Source organism: Pan paniscus, chromosome 10 (assembly GCF_029289425.2).
Source record: "Pan paniscus chromosome 10, NHGRI_mPanPan1-v2.0_pri, whole genome shotgun sequence".
Lineage (NCBI taxonomy): Eukaryota > Metazoa > Chordata > Mammalia > Primates > Hominidae > Pan > Pan paniscus.
Window position 1 is genome coordinate 113,012,970 of NC_073259.2, and position 23,087 is coordinate 113,036,056.

At 41.6% G+C, this 23,087-nt stretch overlaps 1 protein-coding gene across 3 annotated transcripts in view; it reads right to left on the reverse strand.

Moving 5' to 3' along the window:
• The window catches only part of SLC41A2 (solute carrier family 41 member 2), a 156,802-nt gene extending 145,366 nt beyond the window's left edge, over positions 1 to 11,436 (reverse strand). Inside the window, exon 1 of one of the 3 annotated variants that reach the window (XM_034934374.3) lies at positions 11,180 to 11,436. The gene's annotated coding sequence lies outside the window, so the exon portion shown is untranslated. Of the gene's footprint in view, positions 1 to 4,579; positions 4,650 to 11,179 lie in introns of those variants that run through there. The other 2 variants (XM_034934375.3, XM_055096070.2) reach the window with 2 other exon arrangements.
• Between the last annotated feature and the right edge of the window lie 11,651 nt (positions 11,437 to 23,087).

Here is a 23,087-nt window from a genome sequence, read left to right on the forward strand (position 1 = left end):
ACTAACTGTGGGACCTATGCCTCTATACCTCAGTTTTCTCATGTAAATACATCTCCTTCACTGGTTTATGGTGAGGATTAAATGACTTAATACATATAAAGTGCTTAGAACAAACTTCAATAAATGTTAGCTAATATTATCATTATTCATCACTATTATTACACATTTTTTAAAAAGGCTCAAAATCTAACTTCCCACCTCTTTCTCCTCTTACCAATGAAATATACTATGTCATACAATCACAAAAATGTTGTACGTTGCTGTACTGAATTTCTGGCTTTTATTTTTGTCTTTTTTTTTTTTTTTGAGACAGAGTTTCATTCTGTCACCGAGGCTGGAGTGCGGTGGTGCTATCTCGGTTCACTGCAACCTCCACCTCCTGGGTTCAAGCAATTCTTCTGCCTCAGCCTCCTGAGTAGCTGGGACTACAGGTGCGCACCACCATGCTCGGCTAATTTTTGTATTTTTAGTAGAGACGAAGTTTCACCATGTTGGCCAGGCTGGTCTGGATCTCCTGACCTCAGGTCCACCCACCTCAGCCTCCCAAAGTGCTGGGATTCCAGGCGTGAGCCACCATGCCTGGCCATTGGCTTTTAATTTTCAGATGCACTATTTTGTTCTAATTTTCTATTTAAAAAATCAACTGGATTTTAATATTCATATTTTATATAACTTATCCTATTTTTCATTAAATTAAATTGCCAGTATATTTTTTAAATTACATACATATTTTACATATATATATGTATGCACTGACCAGTATAAATACATACTAAACGGTACATATATATACCAAAAAGTACAAGTCTTCAGGGAACCACAATGTTTTAAAAGGAAAAAAAGACAATGAAAGTTGGATAAGGAACTAGCCCTAATACTGTTTTTTAATTTAAATATCATATCTCATATATATTTTAATTTACAAAGGACATCTAAATAACATTTTTATAATTTACAAATAAACCAGATTATCTTAAATCATACAATAAGGGTTATCCTGGGCTAATGAACTAAGTCTACTCAACCAGAACTCATGAAAGCATTAGAATCCACCATGAGTTTGCCTGGGGTCATTTTGAAACTCCACTAATCTAGAAATGTGACAAAAGAGTTTGCTGACTTTTCTCGGAAATAATTAAAATTGTTATTATGGAAATTCTTTATTGTTTCTTATCTAACCCTAACAGGCGAATGTAGTAGATATAATGTAGCAGCTGAGCTTTTCGGAGCTAGGGATCCCTAAAAATTTTGCTTTCTTTGTCATATTTATAACAGTAGCCTTTCACTAAGTCCCAGTAGATACACTGGATAATGATGAAAAAAATGTTTATTTCCCCAGGAAGTTGTCCTTTGGCCTAATTTGCTTCCTACATCATTTATACTTACCAGGAATATGAATAGCTTATAAAAATGCCACTCTCAGACTTAAAAAGCACTGCTCCAAAGAACTAAACTCTAATCAGTAAGTCCTAAAAAATATATAAAAACTTAAACCTAAAGGAAAGGAGATCACCCATTCTATCTACAACAATACTATTTAAAGCAAAAAGAATTGCTTTCTCTTATATATACTGACCTCATTTTATCTTTTGTAAAAAAAACCTAGAAGATAAGTATGTTCATCCTTTACAGTTTAGAAAACTGCATCTCAGAGAGGTTAAATAATATGCCCAAAGTTACAACGTTAGTAAGATAAAGACACAGGACTTGAGTTCATGACTTTCTGACTAACCAGTTAATGATAAGGAAGCCCCTGTAGACATTTCTCTGTGTTATAATCCTCTGGCGCCAGTGTACACAGCCATGGGCACAAGGATGATAGAACCAAGGTGTATCATCAGTGTTCCCTCTCAGCTCCTTTCATGCCAAACACTAGAACCCAGTAAACTGGATTCAAGTTTTTTTTGAACACAGTTTATTGCTCAAGAATGGAAACAGCTCCTTCACAGGTTTCACCTCTGATCCATAGGTGAACTATCTCTGCACTATCTTCTGTTACTCAATCAATAAATGAACAAATATGGCTGGGCGTGGTGGCTCATGCCTGTAATCAGCACTTTGGGAGGCCGAGGTAGGTGGATCACCTGAGGTCAGGAGTTCGAGACCAGCCTGGTCAACATGGAAAAACCCCATCTCTACTAAAAATACAAAATTAGTGGGGCATGGTGGTGGTGCATGCCTGTAATCCCAGCTACTTGGGAGGCTGAGGCAGGAGAATCGCTTGAACCCAGGAGGCAGAGGTTGCGGTGAGCCGAGATCACACCATTGCACTCCAGCCTGGGTAACAAAAGCGAAACTCCGTCTCAAATAAATAAATAAATAAGTAAAATAAATGAACAAATATTTTCTGAAGATCCAGAAAAGTAATCATATCATAAATTGCCTTGTTTATAAGTACCAATATAAAAAACAGTGTGGAAGAAATAAGGGAACACTTATAACTTTAGTACCTGCTCCCAGAATGCTCTTACTTTATAACACATTATTTCACTTATTTACATTAAGATCATCCTTTACACAAAGATTTACATACAGATTTACATAAAGATCATCCTTTAATTTTGTAGCTTTTGCTACCAAATTCTGCAAATTATCCACACAGTATTAGACAAAATGTAAGTGTTCACCAACTACAAGTTGAAAGGAGGAATGAACAAAATGATGGTGAGCTAAACTTTTTCTTTTTTTAGATGGACTTTCGCTCTTGTTGCCCAGGCTGGAGTGCAATGGCACGATCTCAGCTCACCACAACCTCTGCCTCCTGGGTTCAAGCAATTCTCCTGCCTCAGCCTCCTGAGTAGCTGGGATTACAGGCATGTGCCACCACGCCCGGCTAATATTGTATTTTTAGTAAGGATGAGGTTTCTCCATGTTGGTCAGGCTGGCCTCAAACTCCCGACCTCAGGTGATCCGCCTGCCTCAGCCTCCCAAAGTACTGGGATTACAGGTGTGAGCTACTGTGCCTGGCCAGTGCACTGAACCTTTAAGAACAGGTAAGATTTAGAGAAATTGAGGGGAGGTGGGGAGGGGAGAGAAGGAAAAGTGCCTTTCAACAAGGTGAATGGTAATCAGGCAGAAAACTGATGGGAAAATGGGAAGGTATGAGTAGACTATTCAATATGACCAAGCAGCAAAATGAGAAACTTGGGGAAGACATCGAATGCCTGACTATGGGGCTTAGGACTTTGTTTTCTAAATGAGGACAGTTCTAAATGAGGAAGAATAAATAACTTCCATTTATTCATTTATTTTAATTTTGAGACAGGGTCTCTGATATGCTCTGGTTGTGTCCCCACCCAAATCTGATCTTGAATTGTAATCCCCATAATCTCCACGTGTCTAGGAAGAGAGCTGGTGGGAGGTGGTTGGATCATGGGGTTGGATTCCCCCACGCTGTTCTCATGATTTTGAGTGAGTTCTCATGAGATCTGATGGTTTTATAAGGGACTGTTCTGCCTTCACTCCTCACACTTCTCTCTCTCCTGTTGCCATGTGAAGAAGGTCTTTGCTTCCCCTTCGCCTTCCGCCATGACTGTAAGTTTCCTGAGGCCTCCTCATGTGGAACTGTGAGTCAATTAAACCTCTTTCCTTTATAAATCAGCCAGTCTTGGGTATTTCTTTATAGCACTGTGAGAACGGACTAACACAGTCTCACTACTTTTCCCAGGCTGGTCACGAACTCCTGAACTCAAGCCACCCTCCCACCTCATTCTCCTGAGATAGCTGGGACTACAGGAACTGTGGCTGGCTAAGCCTTTATTTTTAATGCAGAGGAACCCTTTATTTAAATTAAACCCTATGTGAAATCCCAATATATAAAACAGTTTTGTAAAAGCAAAGCAGTACCCATTGAAGCACCCTGGTTTCCACCCACTGGGTCCCCATATTACCCAACTTGAGAAGACCCTGAAACTCCTCCTCACAGTTTAAAAACCACTGGATTAGAAAAAGATCTGCAAGGCTAATACCAAAGTGCTCAAAGCATTTACCTCTAAGGAACTGGGTATGCCTAGATTGAGGTGGCTGGGGGAGGGGTAAGCAGTAATAGAAAGCAAGGTTGAAATATCATTTTCACTTTTTTTGATTCTACATATTTTTATATTATTTGAACTTTTGTTTGAGTACTTTTTACTTTTTAATTTAAAAAGTAATTAACAGGAAGAAACTATTGCTCTAAAAAAGTATTTTTAATGGTTAAACTTTTTCAAATGGATTCCCATATTTTAGTAAATAATTTCCCTATAGCAGGACATTATTTGGCTAAATTACATTGCAATGAAAATGAATATCTCTGTGCCTAATACTTTCCCATATTTAGAGTTATTTCCTTAGGATAAACTTATACAAATTAACAGTTTCCATTTAGTTCTACAATGTACTACTTAAATTAAGACTCTGTGGAATATAAAAAGATAAAATTCTCTGAGTGCTTTTTAAAAGCCATCTCATATTAGCAAAATTTGATTTTGGCATTCCAGTTTAAGATACATAAACCCTAACTTAAAAACTAACGAGCAAAATTTTTCACAAATCAAAAATTTAGTAAGATAAATTTGAATCAGAACTGAAATCTCCTTACCTTTTATGAACTGTTCGTAACTTCTTTTACCACTGATCAGAACCAAACACTGAAAGAATTTTTCCTTTATGGTTGGGTTTCACAATTTAATTCTGTGAAGTCATAATACTGTGACAGTAGAATCATGCTCTGGCAACAAACTGACATCATTAAATTCTTATTTGTAAATTCTTTAGGGTATATGGATGTTCTATTTTCATTTGTAAGAACAAAATCTATTTTCTGTTGATTCTTCATTAAGCTCATATGATTGATATATTTTCATCCATTTAGGTTGGTGCAAAAGTAATTGCAGTTTTTGTCATTACTTTTAATTGCAAAAACTGCACTTACTTTTGCACCAACCTAATAATTTATTCCTTTTGTCCTTAGCCATTTTTCTAACACTGCCTTTGGGTGAATGCTCAGAGAATGCCTCTAAGTTCAAACAAAACAGAAATGATTTCTGGATTGGCTGCTCCTGTGAGCAATCTGTGTCACTGCCCTGTACTCCCTGGGAAAACATCAAAACCACAATGTTTATTGTTCTTTTTATTATCTCTACTACTGTTTCAATGTAAGAATGCCCTCTGTTAAATTATCTTTTTAATAAATGTATGCAGTTCTATCATTAACATGATTTCAACTGAGAAAAAAAATTTGAATGAAAACTTTTTCTTTGTCCCAAAGCAGACATTACTAGAAACAGCAACGTCATGTCTACTACTGCATAATGTTCCTAATATTAAAGGTATTTAGACTCTATCAACGAAGGTTTGCTTAGTCTCTATTGTGAGCCAGGCACTATACTAGTTGCCAGAGACTCAATGTTAAAGGACAGAAGTGAAATCTGTTCTCACAGACCTTTTGGTCTTGGTGCAAAGGTACTTAGGCGAATGAATCTTTATGAACTGGGAAATTCCAATAACAAAAATAGTGGGAAGATTTTTTACAAGAAATAGATTGGAACCAGGTTTTGGAATACCTGTAATGCTGGGCCAATGAATTTGAAGTTTACATCCGAGTTAAGAAAGACCAGGTACCCAAAGAGACCTTTTTCTAAAGACCTCTAATCAGGCCCCGATTAGAACTTTTCAATGATTTGTCATTTCCTCTAAGATAAATCCAACTTCTTTAATAAGGTTAACTAAATCCTGCATAAACACCCCTACTTACCCCTACAATCCAGTAAGTATCTATGAGTGGCACACCCTTATTTTCTATTGTATTCCTTTTAAAAAACATGTGGATTACAACTCACTAATTTGCTTTCACAATCTACTAGTAGGTGCCTGCAGTTACAGAAAAAAAATGTCACTTTAGTGTACCACATTCTCACACCTCTTGGCCTTTCCACATGTTCTTTTTGCACACTTTTGCTCAACCTCACTCTTCCCTTTTACCTAGCTACTTCCTATTCAGCTTAAGATCTCAGCTCTTAAACATCATGTCCCTGGCCCTCATAGATAAGTTCCCCTTCTTCTGTGGTTCCAAAGCACTCTACACTTAACCAATGCTTATTACGCTTTATCGTAATGGTACTTGTACTAATTGTTTTTCTAGGTTGTAACTCTTAGAGCAAGGACCCATTCTTGTTCACCACTGAATCCCAAAGCCTAGCCCAGTGCCTGTCACGTATTAGACATTCCATAAATATTTAACCAGTACTGGTAAAACAAGGAAATAGACTTGAATAATCTATATATTTAACTACACAATAAAATAATCACTCAAAAGTGTCTAAGAGATTTAGTTATCTCCAAGGAAAATATACAGTCAGTTCATTTTTATAAATGGTGAATTCGTTCCTAGGCTAGCCTACAAAACACTATTTATTTCCCATAACATACTTAACTATGAGAGGATGGCTGTTTACTTCTCTCTGCAATGACAACAGAACTTTCACTCCTCTAAGTAGGAGAAAACAAGATTAAAGGAACACTTTTCTTTCTCTCCACCCCCATCACTAATTCCTCCCACAGGAAAGTGACTTATCTAATTGCTAGGATAGGTATAAAGGTCAACTGTTCAGACAGGCTCCACCCGTGAGCTCTCACTGGCTTTCTTGGACTTGCTGTGCCCTCAAGGAGAGAAAGTTTTCCTTTCCATTCTAACTGCTATAAGATAAGCTCCTTAGGACAGGACTTTCCCTTCCATTTCCTGGTGCAACAGTTTCATCTGGGTAGGTAAATTAAGAAAGAACAGTAAGCATGGGTCTAAGCTCAGTTCTCCAATCCAGCTTTACCAGAAATGAAAATTACACTATTATTTTAATAGTATTTAAATCCTTATCTGGCTTGAGTCTGATCTCAATTTGACTAGAATATGGAGAGAGAAGGGGTGTAACTAGCACACTTGAAAGCTTCAACATGAACAACAGTAATCCCAGTCTGATTTCTGGGTCCTAGGAGAACAGTTAGCATGGAGCAGCAAGGTGGGGCAAAAGGAAAGAGGGATCAAATGAAGGAAAAGGTTTCCACTTTTCCTATTTAGACATTTTTCTTGGGCAAAAATGTCTAAATAAGTCGAATCTGTGTTTATATCCTACAACCTTTCCTTCCAAATTGTTTCATTCTTGCTTTTCTTTTCTCATCTTTCAGTTCCCTCATGCTATCTAAAGCTTTCCATTTTTTAACATCCTCACTTTTAGAAGTAGGGCAAACTTTGCCCAATATTCCAAAATGTTCCACGATCTCATAATACTTACATCTACTATCCCTCCTCAAGTCAAAACTCCCACTTCCTTAGTGTAGCTAACCAAGAAGAAAGCAATCTGATTAAATCCATTCACATTAAAATAGAATAACTGACAGTTCTAGTCATTTCCATCTAAATATTTCTGCATTTGTTATTTTTAAGCTAAATAAATCTAACTACAGTACGTTCAGAGAGAAGAAAAAGTGTCCCTACCCTCATCTACCATAAAGGAGACAGGTCAGCTGTGACCATCACTTCTCAGGGATATCTCCATAGCGATTCCCAATTGTCACTGCCCTCTACTTTCAGTCCTTCCCAATAAGCGCCACTAAAAACTCCAGCGGGCAGAGAAAACATCTGTAGCTGCAGGATATTTGTATATCCATTGGGTAAGTTGGTAACAATCAATATTAGGTTGGATAGTTTATATTTTCAATACGTTTCATAATAATTTCATTAGTTAAAACAAAGTAAAAACACATTTTGGGTTATAAACCCGAAATTACCAGCCTCATTCTTCTAAATAAAGGCAGTGGCATAAAAGGGTTAATTCATATATCCATCATTTTGTAATGTATAGGTTGAAGAGCAGAGTTAGGCTATGCTTCACATGCTTTTTATCAGTTGCTTATCTATTATTTCCATTTGGAAACCTTTACTTGTATTTTCTATAAAGTTTTGGAAATTGGGAAGTGTACTTTCAAACAATGAGAAAGATTCTTTTCTTGACGAAATTTTACTCAGGCCCCTGAACCTTCTAGGCCCATTTGTGCACTTCCTTGTAAAATGCAGTTTTATCAAAGAACCTCTCCAAGTCAGTTTAGCAACAGCCCCTGACTCTTGGCCCTTGCTTTTTTTTTTTTTTTTTTTTTTTTTTTGAGTTAAGACGAAGTTTTGCTCTGTGCAGTGGCGTGATCTCGGTTCACTGCAACTTCCACCACCTCCTGGGTTCAAGCAATTCTCCTGCCTCAGCCTTCTGAGAAGCTGGGATTACAGGTGCCCGCCACCACACCAGGCTAATTTTTGTATTTTTAGGAGAGACAGGGTTTCACCATGTTGGCCAGTCTGGTCTCGAACTCCCAACCTCAGGTGATCTGCCCGCCTCAGCCTCCCAAAGTGCTGGGATTACAAGCATGAACCACTGCACCCAGCTGGCCCTCGCTTTCTGATTACCCTCGCTACCTGATTACCCTCATAACCTGATTAGGTTCCTCAGCTTCCACTGTCCCCCAGGTGGTGTCTGATCACTCTGGCCTGTCTTCAGCAAGAATCCTGTTAGGTTGGTTTGGTCTGAATATCCACTACCCCCGGTGTTTCCTCTCAGTACTTTTCTGTCCACTGACCATGACACTGCTCCTTGGCTATAAATTCCCATTTGCCCACGCCGTATTCAGAATTGAGCCTAGTCTTCCTCCCAAACTGCAAAATCCCATTCCATGGTCCCTTTACCTATCACAGTGGTCCTGAATAGACTTTTTTTTACCACACTTTAACAAGTATCATCGAATAATCTTTTTCTCTAACAACAATCATATTAGATCAGTGGAAAATTGAGTTTGAATTCCTGGGAGGTAACATCAGGTCTTTTTAGGTGTTTTTTTTTTTTTGGCCATGAAAGACCTGATGCTGAATTTGTGTGTGCTCAGAAATTAACCATGAAATAAGCACAGCAGCATTCATTTAGCTGTAAGTGGCTCTTAACTTTAGTGCCATCAAAAATATTTATTTACCACCCACACATGAACATAATTGTAATAAAAACTACACTGCACAAACTTAAGAAAACAAGATTCTCCACTTTACTGAGAAGTTAAACATAAATTTTTGAGTGATTTGTGCTTGCCATTTATTGTTAGTTTGTTCAGCTGGCCACTAATATAAATTATTTGTAATTAAAGCGATAACTGGGATTTTCAAATTGAGCATAGAATATATGAAAATACCAATTAAGGGTGGTCTCTCTTGACTCCAGTCAGGAATATGCCTTCTGTAGCTTTGCTCAAAATACCAGGGCAGTAAATGTAAAGAGGTCAGTAAGATGTCCAGAATGAACAGGTAGGGTATTCTTAAAGAATGAAGTGGCACTTATTCAACCTTTACCCGAGAATAAGCATTAAGTTTTTCGGTATCAGATTGGTTGGATTTTTTCAAGTCAGTGCCAGTATCCAAACCTATTAACAGAAATTTTTTTCCATAAATGAACAATAAAACTCAATAAAAAGCTAAGCAACCCAGACTGGCCATGGTGGCTTATGCCTGTAATCCCAGCACTTTGGGAAGCCGAGGTGGGCAGATCACTTGAATTCAGGAGTTGGAGACCAACCTGGCCAACATGGTGAAACCACGTCTCTACTAAAAATACAAAAATTAGCCGGGCATAGTGGTGTGTGCCTGTAGTCCCAGCTACTTGGGAGGCTGAGGCAGGAGAATCGCTTGAACCCCAGAGGTGGAGGTTGCAGTGAGCCAAGATTGTGCCACTGCACTCCAGCCTGGGTGACAGACTGAGAGTCAGTCTCCAAATAAATAAATAAATAAATAAATAAAAATAAAAAGCCAAGCAACCCAATTAAAATATGGGTAAAAGATATGAACATTTTCTCCAAAGAAAATATATGAATGGCCAATAAGCACATGAAAAGATGCTCAGCATCCCCAATCATTAGAGAAATGCAAATCAAAACCACAAAGAGATACCATCCCACACTCACTACGATGGCTATCATAAAAAATAACCAGTAAAAAAGTAACAAGCCTTGGGGAAGATGTGAAGAAATCGGAACCCTCATACACTGCTTAGTGGGAAAGTAAAATGGTACAGCTGCTTTGCTTGGCAGTTCCTCAAAAAGTGAAACACGGAGCAATTGCCCTCCTAGGTATATACCCAAGAGCACTGAAAACACATGTCCACAAAAACGTGTAAACAAATGTGCATAGCAGCATTACACACAATGGCCAAAAACTGGAAACAACCCAAATGTACATCAACTGATGAAAAAACAAATGTGGTACACTGATACAACAATATTAATATGCTATAAAAAGTAAAGTACTGATACGTACTACATGAGTGAAACTTGAAAACATTACGGTATGTGAAAGACGCCAGACACAAAAAGCCACATATTGTACGCTTCCATTTATATGAGATTTCCACAACAGGCAAACCCATATAAACAGAAAGTAGATTAGTGGTGGCTAGTGGGGTGGGGTCAAGGGGAAATGAGGAGTGATTACTAAGAGAGACGGGGTTTCTTTTGGGGATGATGATCTGGATAGTGGTCATATTTGGAAAACTCTGTGAATATATTAAAAGCCACACTTTAGAAGAATGAGTTTTATGGCATGTGATGTATATCTCAATTTAAAAATTGTCACTACAAAAAAAGATGACATATATACGTAATATACACATCAATGTATATCGGTAACACATAGGTATGTGTCATCTCTCTCTATAAATGAGCATTTGGACTTTTAAATTTGAGATATGCTCCGTGTATATAAAGAGAAGAATGAAAGAAAAGGGTGACGGGGCACTCGCGGAGCCCTGAACAAGGCATCTGGGGTGTGCCCGAGCCAGCCTCGCAGCATCTCCATCCCAGCTCACCTTCAGCCATCACTCATCCACCACCCGCCGCCTGTCCCTGCCTTGGGCGCCCGGGACCGCTTGTCCGCGGTGGCCGCGGAACAGCTTCCCTCAGCCCGAGGTGGGGCAGGCGCGGGGGCCTGGGCTCGGGCGCTGCCCGGCGGCCCGGAGAGGCGTCCGCAGGGGGCACGGCTGCTCGGGCGGGACCGCTCCCACTGCTCCCCGCGCCCCCGCCGCCGGGTCCCGAGCCCAGGCCTCTCGGCCCCACCTCCCTCCCGCACCTGATGCGCCCGAACGCGGCGCCGCGGCCGAAGCCGAGACTTCCCCTCCATGGTCACCTGTTCCGGAGCGCGGCGGCGGCAGCGGCCGGTGTGAGAAGGGTCCCCGTCTCCTCAGACCAGACCGAGACACCCGGGGCGGGGGATGGAAGGGGCATTCACCTGGTGCCCGGCACCGGCGGTGGCGGGGAGGACAGCGGCTCCCAGCCCACAGCTCCTTCCTGCTCCCGCGCCTCCTCGCGCGGCGGCGGCCCCGAGCTGACAGCCCGGCCGTCGGCGCCCGCGGCCCCCTGACTCGCCGCCGCCCCACCCCCGCGCGGCAGCCCCGCGCAAGCGCAGCCGCGCCGCCGCTGGGGAAGCCCGGGCGTTGGTGATGTGGCCCGCGGGGCGGCGACCCGGAGCGACAGCACCGCCCCGCCCGGACCCCGGCCGCGCCCTGGCAGACAGCTGTCGGGAACGGGGGCGCTGGACGACGGCAAAGGGGCAGTTTTCTGGGGAGCCTGCCCAGGAGAGAAGGGCTGTGGCCTCCTTCGGCATCCCTCTTCCCCACCAGCCCACGCACGCCCACTTCACCGCCTGCTCCAAGGTCCGAACCCCCGAATCCATGACTCATGATTTATCTTCTCAGACCAGCGGCCTCTTTTTGGCTGAGGTCATGTTTCTTGCAGACTGGAGTTAAAACCGAACCACGTGTCTTTCGGCCCAGCAGCGCATAGTGTGGGCGGTGCAGGAGCCGAGACGGGCAGGAACCACCGCCGGAGGGGGTGAGGTTTAGGGCAGCCCCATAGCACCCTCCCCGTGCCAGGCAGGTGTAGGCGCCAAGCGCATGGGGCGCTGAAGAGTTGGCTGGGGTGCCAGGCTTTTCAAGTTTCCCCACACTTGCTTTTAAATCTAGATCAAACTGATCCAAAGTCTGCATGTAAATCCGAGAGCTCATTTATTTTATCTACAAAACTATTGAGCATCTACTGTGTATGATTCAGGGAATGAGACACACCCCAGGGATACTCCAGTGAACAAAAGAAAGGTGTTGGTCCGAAGACAGTTATTTTAAAAATTACACAGCTAATGCCATAATGCCAGGATTGGTGGCTCATGCCTGTAACCTCAACACTTCGGGAGGACCAGGCGAGAGGATCGCTTGAGGCCAGGAATTTGAGACCAGCCTGGGCAAAAACAGCGAGACCTGGAGTAGCTAGGAGACTGAGGTGGGAGGATCGCCTGAGCCCAGGAGTTCAAGGCTGCAGCGGGCTATGATCGCATCACTGCACCCCAGTCTGGGCCACAAAATGAGACCTTGTCTCTAAAACAACAACTCAAAATTACACAGCTAATGATACTCTTTTCCTCAAATCAAAGCTTCTACCAATTCCAAGCCACACCAGTGATTTAGTAGCAGCTTTTCTGGTGCTGAAGGACACCAGCATACATTTATCCAGGTTCTTTTTTTTTTTTTTTTTTTTTTTTTTCCTTATGCTTTGCGATCAGACTTTGAGCTTTAACCTTAACCTTCAGGGTGAAGGGTGCTTCGGTATCACTCTTGGCCATCTGCAGTCATGCTTTTTATAATGACTCATCCTGGTGTTCCTCACTACCTAAAAATGAAAGTATAATTGCAAGGAATATGGAAAAGCAGTGTTTTGACTGCATTTCCAGCTGGTTTTTGTTCTGGTTGTTTTTTGAATTACAGATCATTAGAAAGTAGCTGCTCTTGAAAGTTTGGCAGAAGTTCCACCCAATATGTGTTCCTCCCCTGAGTGTGTAGTCTTTCAAGATTTCTACACAAAGCATATACAGAATCCAGCCTCTCTTGGTTTTGAAAATTCTTCCACCATTTTTTTCTGAGAGAGCTGGTGGTTTCTACCGTCCTTCAGAGCATTACATGGCATGTGGCAGGCAACCTTCTACTTACATTCTTCATTCAGTACCGCAAAGTAGTGTGTACTTTGGAGATATGTTAAGCTTCAAGTTGGAATCCAAATTTAAATCAAATTTCAGCCCTGAAAATAACTCACACTGGAATCGGGCGAGGAAATGCCCCCTTGTAAAAAACTGGGTCCTAATGGGTGCAGACAACAACAATCCCATTTCTACTTCATCTCCCGTCTGACAGCTGGCAACTTCAAATGTGAAGCAAGTGGCTTGGACTTGAGGCTGTGTGGTGATGCTGTTGTGATTGCTGGAAAAAAGCCTGAGAGTTATGAGAGTGTATAACAAAGGAGCGTGTCTGTGCTAGGGGGTAAGAAAGATCTCCTGGAGGAAGTGACATTTAATCTCAGCCTTGAAGAATAAGGAGGAGTTAGGGCAGGCAACATAGAGAAGGGGGTGGGGTGGGCAGTGCATTTAGCTGTGGAAACTGCAGGTTTGAAGGCCCTTTGGTAGGAAGAGGCTCTGTCTGTGAAGGCTTTGGGAAAAGGCCACTGTGCTTAGACTGAGAGAGCTACCTGGGAGGGAGAGGTGGGCGGGCCCTTGAGGGTCAGGTTAAGGACTTTGGATTTAATCCTAAAGACAAAAGAAGCCAATGAAGAGTTGAAAAGGTCCTATCTGGACATGAAAAATTGCATTTGTAAAAGATGATCCTGGATGCAGTGGCTCACACCTGTAATCCCAGCACGTTGGGAGGCTGAGGTGGGAGGATCACTAGAGGCCAGGAGTTTGAGACCAGCCTGGGCAACATTGCAAGACCCCCATCTCTACAAAAATAAAATAAAATTAGCCAGGCTTGGTGGCACGCACCTGACTGAGCCCAGGAGCTCGAGGCTGCAGTGAGCTATGATCGTGCCTCTGCATTCCAGCTTGGGCAGCAGAGTGTGAGACATTGTCTCTTAAAAAAAAAAAAAAGATTATTCCGGCTGCAGAGTGGAGAATTAATAAGAAGGGTGCAACAGAAGATGTGTGACAACCAGTTTGCAGGCAATGGAGATTAGGAGATGATGGTGGATTGAAGATATAGGTCAGGGTTAGAACTGTAAGGATTTGATCAAATGCATGGAAGGTAAAGGCGAAAAAGTGTCAGAAAACGACTCCCAAGTTTCTAATTTGAGTTTATGCCATTTCCTGATTTGGGAAATGTGGAGGAGGAGATCAGAAGGGGACAATTTTGAGTCGCTTTAGATATGTTGAGTTTGATACCTCTATGAGACATTCAAATGAAGATACTGACTCTATGTTTGAAAAACTGCAACTCAAAGTAGAGATCTGGATTGAGGGGAATCAAAACTAAATTTTAGGAGAGCACATAATATGAACTGTTCATAAGAATTTAACCTCTAAACTTCAGAGAAAACCTGAGCAGGCCAGGTGTGGTGGCTCATGCCTGTAATCGAGCACTTTGGGAAGCTGAGTCAGGTGGATCACTCGAGGTCAGGAGTTGGAGATCAGCCTGGCCAACATGGTGAAACCCTATCTCTACTAAAAATACAAAAATTAGCCAGGTGTGGTGGCGTGAACCTGTAGTCTCGGCTACTCAGGAGGCTGAGGTATGAGAATCGCTTGAACCTGGGAGGCGGAGGTTGCAGTGAGCCAAGATTGCGCCACTGCACTCCAGCCTGGGCATCAGAGCAAGACTCCATCTCAAAAACAAAAACAAAAACCTGAGCAGAAGCAAAGGGAATCTAATATTTACTATGTGTGAGACACTTCGCACAGATGATTTTCTTTAATGTTGACACTCTATAAAATGATGTTATAATCCCATTTTACATACGAGGAAACTGAGGGTTAAATCCTTGCTCAAAGTTACTCAAATTCCCAAGACCTACCTCAGACCCATTAAATAAGAATCTCTATGGATATTTCTGGTGATCACTGAGGCTCAAGAACCACCATGTGGCCTACTTAAAAGTGGTCCCACAAACCATATAAATGCCCACAAAGAAAAAGAACTAGAGAAAAACCATCATTCAGGGGACATGCAGCCCATGCAGCCAATGTTCCAGACACATGTGCTAGTTTCTGCCCCTACCCCCATTATCAGTGCCCTTCCTGGGAATCTCTGCAATACTCATTTGTTCATTCATTCAACAGGTAGCTATTGTGGGCCTCTTTTGTGCCAAATATAAATCATCATTCATTCATTTATAAATATTTTTTGAGCACTTAGCTAAATGCCACATTTTGTCCTATGCTCTGGGAATACAGTATTGAACAACATAAAGGAATGCCTGCCTTACAGAGTTCATGTTCAAATGGGGAAAGAAAATAAACAACTAATAAACAAATAAGCAAATATATATATCTAGGTATATGGTGATAACTACTATGAAAAGAAATAGAGTTAAAGAGTTAGAGAGTTTGGGGGCGGGGTGGGGAAGGTGTGGAGAGGAGCGGGGACTGTTTTATATAAACTAATCCAGGGAGACTTTGATGGCTTGAACAAAAAGGAGTGAGGGAACAGTAATAATACCTGGGGAAAGTACAGCAAGCACAAAGGTCCTAAGACAGGAGTGTGTATGTTGTGTTCAGGAGACAGCAAGGAGTCTCCTGTGTCTGTAGTGAAGTAATCAAGTGGTTGAGATGAAGCAAAATTAAATTTGCAGGCCAGGTGCTGTGGCTCACGCCAGTAATCCCAACACATTAGGAGGCTGAGGTGGGCGGATCCCTTGAGGTCAGGAATTCGAGACCAGCCTGGCCAACATGGTGAAACCCCGTCTCTACCAAAAATACAAAAATTAGCCGAGCCTGGTGGTGCATGCCTGTAGTCCCAGTTACTCAGGAGGCATGAGAATCACTTGAGCCCGGGAGGTGGAAGTTGCAGTGAGCCAAGATTGCACCACTGCTCTCCAGCCTGGGCAACAGAGTGAGGCTCCGGGGAAAAAAAAGAAAAAATTAGATTTGCAGATGCAGTCAGAGAAGTGGCTAGGGGCAGGGCTTGCAGGCCATTGGCTTTGACTCTGAGCAAGGTGAGGGCCACTGAAAGGATCTCAGTGGAAGTGGCCCCCTGTGACTTAGATTTCAGTGGGATCACTGTGGAGAGCCAAGTGCGGAAGCCAGGGCGGAAGCAGAAAGACCCCTGAGGAGGCTTTTGTGATAATCCGGATGAGAGGGATGGTAGCCCAGCCCAAGGTGGGCACAGAGGAAAAGCACTGGACTCTGATACATTTGTTTGAGAGTAGAGCTGAAATACAGGATTGCCTAATGGATTAAATGTAGAGTTTAAGAGGAAGAGAGGAGTTAAAGATGCCTCCAAGGTTTTTGGCTCAAGCAGCTAGAAGAATGGAATTCCCATTTGCTGCAGTGGAAACGACTGTGAGAATAAAGTCTTGAGGCAGGTATGAGATCACGTAGTGGGGTTTACTGTTCTAACTGCCTTGTCTCTATGAACTCCTTCAGTACTCACGACAACTCTCTAAGATAGGTACTATTTTCATTCCTGTTTTATAGATGCGGAATGGAGGCTTCACCCTACAATGTGCCACAGATTCCACGTCTGTAAAATGAGAATAGTACTCCAGAGTTTACAGTTGCATTGCCTATCGGGGAAGCCAGACAATTAGATAAGCAATATAATAATCTACAGTTATGGTAGGGAAAGTCTGAGGGGCTATAGTTACACAAAGCAGAAGCATCTTTCCAAGTTTGGGGGTAGGGGCAGAAAAACATCAGGGAAGACTTCTAAGAGGATGTAATATTAGACTAAAAGCTAAAGAATCAATAGTCATGCTGCTGCGGTTTGAATGTGTCCCCCAAAGCTCATGTGTTGGCAGATCAATTCCTGATACGACAGTGTTGAGAAGTGGGTGATTAAGAGATGATTAGGTCATGAGAGTTCTGCCCTCCTGAAAAGATTAATGTTGTTATCTTGGGAGTGGGCTCATTATCACGAGAGTGGGTTTGTTATAAAACTGAGTTCCGCCTTCTCTTACATGCATGCTTGCTCTCTCTCTTTCACACACACATATGTGTGCACACGCACACACGCGCACACACACATACACACACACACCCCTTTGCGATGCCTTCTGCCATTTTATGAAGCACCAGGAAGGCCATCGCCAGATACAGCCCCTCAATCTCAGACTTTCCAGCCTCCAGAACTGTGAGCCAAATAAATTTCTGTTTGTTATAAATTACCCAGTCTGTGATAATCTGTTACAGCAACTTAAAACAAACTAAGACACGTGCTAAGAGAAATTTTAGGACTAGGGATAAGAAAAGAAGGAAAGAGTATTCCAGGAAGAGGGAACTGCTTGTACAGAAAAAAAGAGGGGCAATTTTTAGTAATTGAAAGGATTTCAGTGCAATGTTTGTACTCTCTCAGAGCACCTTATTGATTGGTCCCTGCTGAGAGTTTTTCTCCACAAGTACATGGTAATGCTGAGGCAGGATAGGTAGTCAAGGAAACGACCATGTTCTCAGAACGCAGCAACCATGGTGACCGTACAGCCAACACAGTAAGCCTCAGTATTCGCATTGGAATTGAGTTCATTCAAGCAAAGCTATCTTCAGTAGGGACTTTGCCTTCTAAAGAGCATGCACATTTTGATTTTACCTGTCCTCAAACTGACCCTTTGCTCAGTATAATAGTAAAAAACCCCTGGGTGGAGATTTAAGATGCTAATGAGACATGCGACATATGAACAAGCATGAACAGCTACTGTGCATGTGCACCCAGAAGACCACCCAGAACATGCTTACTAGTAACACTTCTTCCAACCTCCTTATGAATAGCCATGTAAGACTGGGAGTTTCTCCAGCAATAATCAACGCTGCCCCACCCCTACAAGCAGCCCACCCTGAATTCTCTCTCTCGGGATGTGCTGTCTATTCTGCATGTAACTTTCAAAATATTCTTTTTCTTTTGCAAGAAATTACTCTATGCCATGTGTCTCCTGTTTAAATTCTTTTAAACTAAGAAGACAAGAAATGAGGTTTCAAAACAGCTGTCAACAGTGCTTCAAGGGATTTCTATTTCTGCTGTCTTTACAATGTATCTCTGAGAAGGCAGAAGTCCACTGTCCTTGAATGCTCACTGGGTCCCTGTTGTTCCTCAACCATGCCCACGAGTTCCTGCCTCCAGACTTTAGACTTGCTGTTCTCTTTAACTAGGACATTCTATTCTCCCAGAAATCTTCCCGGATCCACACCCACCAGGTGGATTTAAGGGTCTCAGTCCTCTTTGTTTCCATAACAGCCATTGAATAATATGATCAGCTCTTAAAAATACCAAATCATAAAGGTTTGCTTATCTGTCCATTTCTCTACTAGGTTATCAACAGCTTCTTTATATCTCGGCTAGCATGATGTTGTTAGCCCTAAGTGAATGCTCAATAACTTTCCCCCTGCAATCAATGAATGGATACATTTAAATTTATCTCTCTTTACTATTAGTGGTGCTGCTACTGGCATTTTGATTTTCTATTCTGGTTCTAGCAGAATTATTAATTTATTTTAAAATCTTAATTGTATATTACAGTATCTTGGCTTTCTTAATCTGATTTTGTTAGGTTTTTGCCAGGAGACAGGATTTCCACAACACTGGGATGTTGAAGGCTAAGATATTTTTCAGGAACATATAGGCATTGACTGCTCTTCTGGGGGATGAGGGTGTGCCCTTCCCTACACTGTTTGGTTTAAGGACTATGGAAACTCAATTATCTGTTACCATTCCGTTAAATGGAGGCTCATCTATCCACAAGAAGACTTGCATAAGACTGCCGATAGCAGCTTTATCATAGTAGTACAAAACTGGAAAGAATTCAAAAGCTCATCAACAGGAGAATGAAAAAACTAACTTGGGTGTATTCATCCAATGCAATACTACTCAGTAATAAAATGAAACAAATTAGGGATATGCTTAACAAAACTGTGAATCTCACTAACATTATTCTGAAAGAGAGAAGGCCCTGGTAGAAAAAAAAATACTAGGCTTCTGTACCAAATTATCACAAACTTAGTAGCTTAAAGGAACACGAATTTGTTATCTTACAGCTTGGTAGGGTAGAAGTTCTAATACATGTCTCATTGCACTAGAATCAAGGTGTCAGCAGGGCTGCATTCCTTGTAGAGGTTCTAAGGGAGAGCTTTATTCCAGCTTCTAGAGGCCACTCACATTCCTTGGCTTGTGGCCCCTTTTATACCTCTTCAAAGACAGCAATGTATTAGGTTGGTGCAAAAGTAATGGCGGTTTATGCCATTACTTTCAAAGGCAAAAGCCGCAATTACTTTTGCACCAGCCTAGTAGCATTTCTGAGCCTGCTTCCATCCTCACATCTTTCTCTGCCTCTCTTTTCCTGCCTCCCTCTTCCACTTTTAAGGGCCCTTGTGATTATATTGGACCCACCCAGATAATACAGGAATCTTTATTTTAAAGCCGTTATCAAACTTAATTTCATCTGTAACCTTAATTCCTTCTTGCCCTGTAACCTAACAGGTTCCAGGAATCAGGACAGGTACTTATTTGGGGATTGTAGGGAGCATTATTATGCCAACCACACTGTGTGATTTCATTAAGTTTTTACAGAAAGCAAAACTCAGCTGTGGTTTAAAAAAAAGAAAAAGAAGAAGAAGAAGAAAGAGGAAAGAAGAAGAGAAAAAAGAGACCAGGAGAAGGGAGTGGGGAGGGGCAAGGGGAAGGAGAAAGAGAAGAAAAAGAAAGGTGATTGCCTTTAGGTGGGAGGAAATTGACTAGAAAGGCACATGAGGGAACTTTCTGGGTATTGGAAATTTTCTGTATCTTTAGAGGCATGTGGGTTAAATGTGCACATGGATTTATCAAAACTCATCAAATTTTACATGTAAGATTTGTGCAATTCACTGTATGTAAATTATACCTGTAAAAAAGAGAACTGTAAACAAATCTTGATCTCTAGATTTGCTTTTCATAGTGCTACGTGTGAGCAGGTCTGAAACTAGTTTCTGAGTACGTGGAATGAAAGTAAGGTTTCCAGTGGCGTGCTGCTAAACTGGCTCTCTGGGGGAAAAGGAAAAAAGAACACACACACATACACACACCTTGATTTGTAGCATTTGCTAATTGCTATGTTGTAAATAGCCCCATAGCTGATTTCAAAACCAGCTCACAAAATTACAAATCTTTAGTAATCAGCCCTATGAGCTGATTCAAACTGGCATACCACTGCAGGTTTCTCATCATTTAAGTTTTAAAATATGCATAAATAGATATAGAAATATAGATCTATGAGGAGATGAGTGTGTGTGTGTGTGCATGTGTGTATCTGTCTGCCTCCTTGCCCTCTGCAATAAGAGGACCTAAAAGCTAGGACATATTGGTAGCAGGTGCACATTTCGCTTCCAGATGTATCTTTCTACATACCATTCTCCACTTGAAAAGGAACCAGTGTTTCTTGGGGAAAAGGCTAGTTCCAGGGCTGGAGTATAATATAAAAGTACAAAAGGAGCTTGAAATAATGGATTGCACCAGAAATTAAGGAAGTGCTTAAAGAATGATGGACATTGGCCAGGTGCAGTGGCTCAGGCCTGTAATCCCAGCACTTTGGGAGGCCGAGGAGGGCGGATCACTTGAGGTCAGGAATTCAAGACCAGTCTGGCCAACATAGAGAAACCCCAGCTCTGCTAAAAATACAAAAATTAGCTGGGCGAGGTGGTGGTGTGCCTGTAATCCCAGCTACCCAGGAGGCTGAGTCAGGAGAATCACTTGAACCCGGGAGGCGGAGGTTGCAGTGAGCCAAGATTGTGCCACTGCACTCCAGCCTGGGTGAGAGAGCAAGACTCCGTCTCAAAAAAGAAAAACAAAAAGAAAGAATGATGGACATATATAAAAAGGAGATATTTGCATAGTGAACAAGTTCTACTTGGACAATTTTAGTATCAAGTATAATAAAATTACTGTTATATCAAATGTAATAGTAATGGACTAAAACTCGTTAAAGATACATGTGTCAAAACTGATATAAATAAATAAATAAATGGGAGAACAGAAAGCTCTGCCTCACAGTAGAATATCAACTAATACATAAAGAACAAATAAAAGCATTAGAAAATCATTAGTAGACAGAAAAATTCAGGAGTGAAAGTTTGGTAAGGGACAGGATGTTGACATATATCCCCACAAATACTTGTTAATTACAAAGAGGAAAGTATTACTACTTTCTTTCTTTTTTTTTTTTTTTTTTTTTTTGAGATGGAGTCTTGCTCTGTCGCCCAGGCTGGAGTGCAGTGGTGCGATCTCGGCTCACTGCAACCTCCACCTCCCGGGTTGAAGCAGTTCTCCTGCCTCAGCCCTTCTGAGTACCTGGGATTACAGGCGCGCGCCGCCACACCCAGCTAATTTTTTTTTGTATTTTTAGTAGAGGCGGGGTTTCACCACGTTGGTCAGGCTGGTCTCGAACTCCTGACCTCATGATCCACCCACCCCGGCCTCCGAAAGTGCTGGGATTACAGGTGTGAGCCACCGCGCCCGGCCATTCCTTACTATTTTCAAGGGTGATTTGTAACAATCACCCTTTCCCATGTGATTAAAGTTAACATCAACAGTAAGGGTCACCCTTCAAGTTCAGGGGTGATTAATAGTAATCACCCCTACCCATGTGATTAAAGTTAACATCACCAGTAATGAGACAAATCTACATCATGGGCCTCCTGGTATGATACAGTGAGAAAGACCCAGTATCACTTCTGTGGTGTTCTTGGCAAAAAAGTATAATCTGAATCTAATCCTGAGGAAACAGCAGACAGACCTAAACTGAGGGACATTCTAAAAATTCTGTAGCCTATCCTCTTAAAAAATGTCAAAGCCCCAAAAGACAAAAATGACTGAGGCACTGTCACAGATTGATGAGAGAAGACTGGGTGCAATGCACGATCTTATGTTGGATCCTGTACTTGGAAAAAAAATGAAGCTGTACATGACGTTATTGAGACAATTGAAATTTGGAAACACACACTAGATTCCATAGTAGTACTCTATGTTAAATGTTCTGCTTTTGATCGTTGTTCTCTAGGTATATGAGAATATTGTTGTACTTAGAATTTATACACTGAAGTATTTAGGGATAAATAGGCATACAGTCTACAACTTGCCCTTGAATTTTTTTTTTTTTAAGTTTGGGAGTAGGAAGAAAGAGATAGAAAGAACGAGATGTGATAAAGCAAAAAAAAAAATGGAGCACAATGTACCCATGTTTTAATCTATGTAAAAGGTATACAGGAGTTATACTACTGTTGCAACTTGTTTGTAAATTTGAAATTATATCAGAATAAAAAGGTACAAAATAGGGTACCTGTAGTGCCAGCTACTGAGAAGTTTGAGGTTACTGTGAGCTATCATCGTGTCACTGCACCAGCCTGAGCAACAGAGCAAGACTCCATCTCTAAAAAAAAAAAATTAAAAAAAAAAAAGTGGGACAGGCACATAGCAAGCTACTTTGGCAGGGCAGAGAGGTAAAAGCCCTACAAAGGTAAAAGCCAATGCGAAGAGGTAAAAGCCCTACAAAGATATGCCCTTTCTGTTCCTGTTCTCTGTAGCCACCCCTTTTTCCCATATTCCCCGTATTCTTGGCTAAATAAATCAGGAACTGATAGGCAGTGTGTAGGTGGTGTGTTTGGGCAGCTTCAAAGGGAAAGACAGCTGTTGTGACTATATGAAAGTATTCATTTTGAAATAATTGAGACCTCTCTGTCCCAGAGAGCAACTAGGGGCCCTGTAACGGTTTGTAATCAGAATATGTAAACTTGCAAAATGTTCTTAACATGAAATAGATAAAAAACAGGTAGTGTAGGATGAGGAAAAAGGAACAGTACAAACTGTACACAATTTACTGATGTAAAAAAGAAAGTTTCCTTGCAGTCCTCTCCCATTATTAATTCTTCTATGTAGTCTCTCTTCTGATAGTTTCTATCAGATTGTACACCTGTCATAAAACAAATCATCAGAATGCATAGACATCGGCCTAATTATTCCTATGTCTCCTAAATAGTTTTGAGGAAATGCTAGTGACCTAGCCCGATATACTTTGTTTTGCTAGAACAAGATCCTGGAGAAGAACTA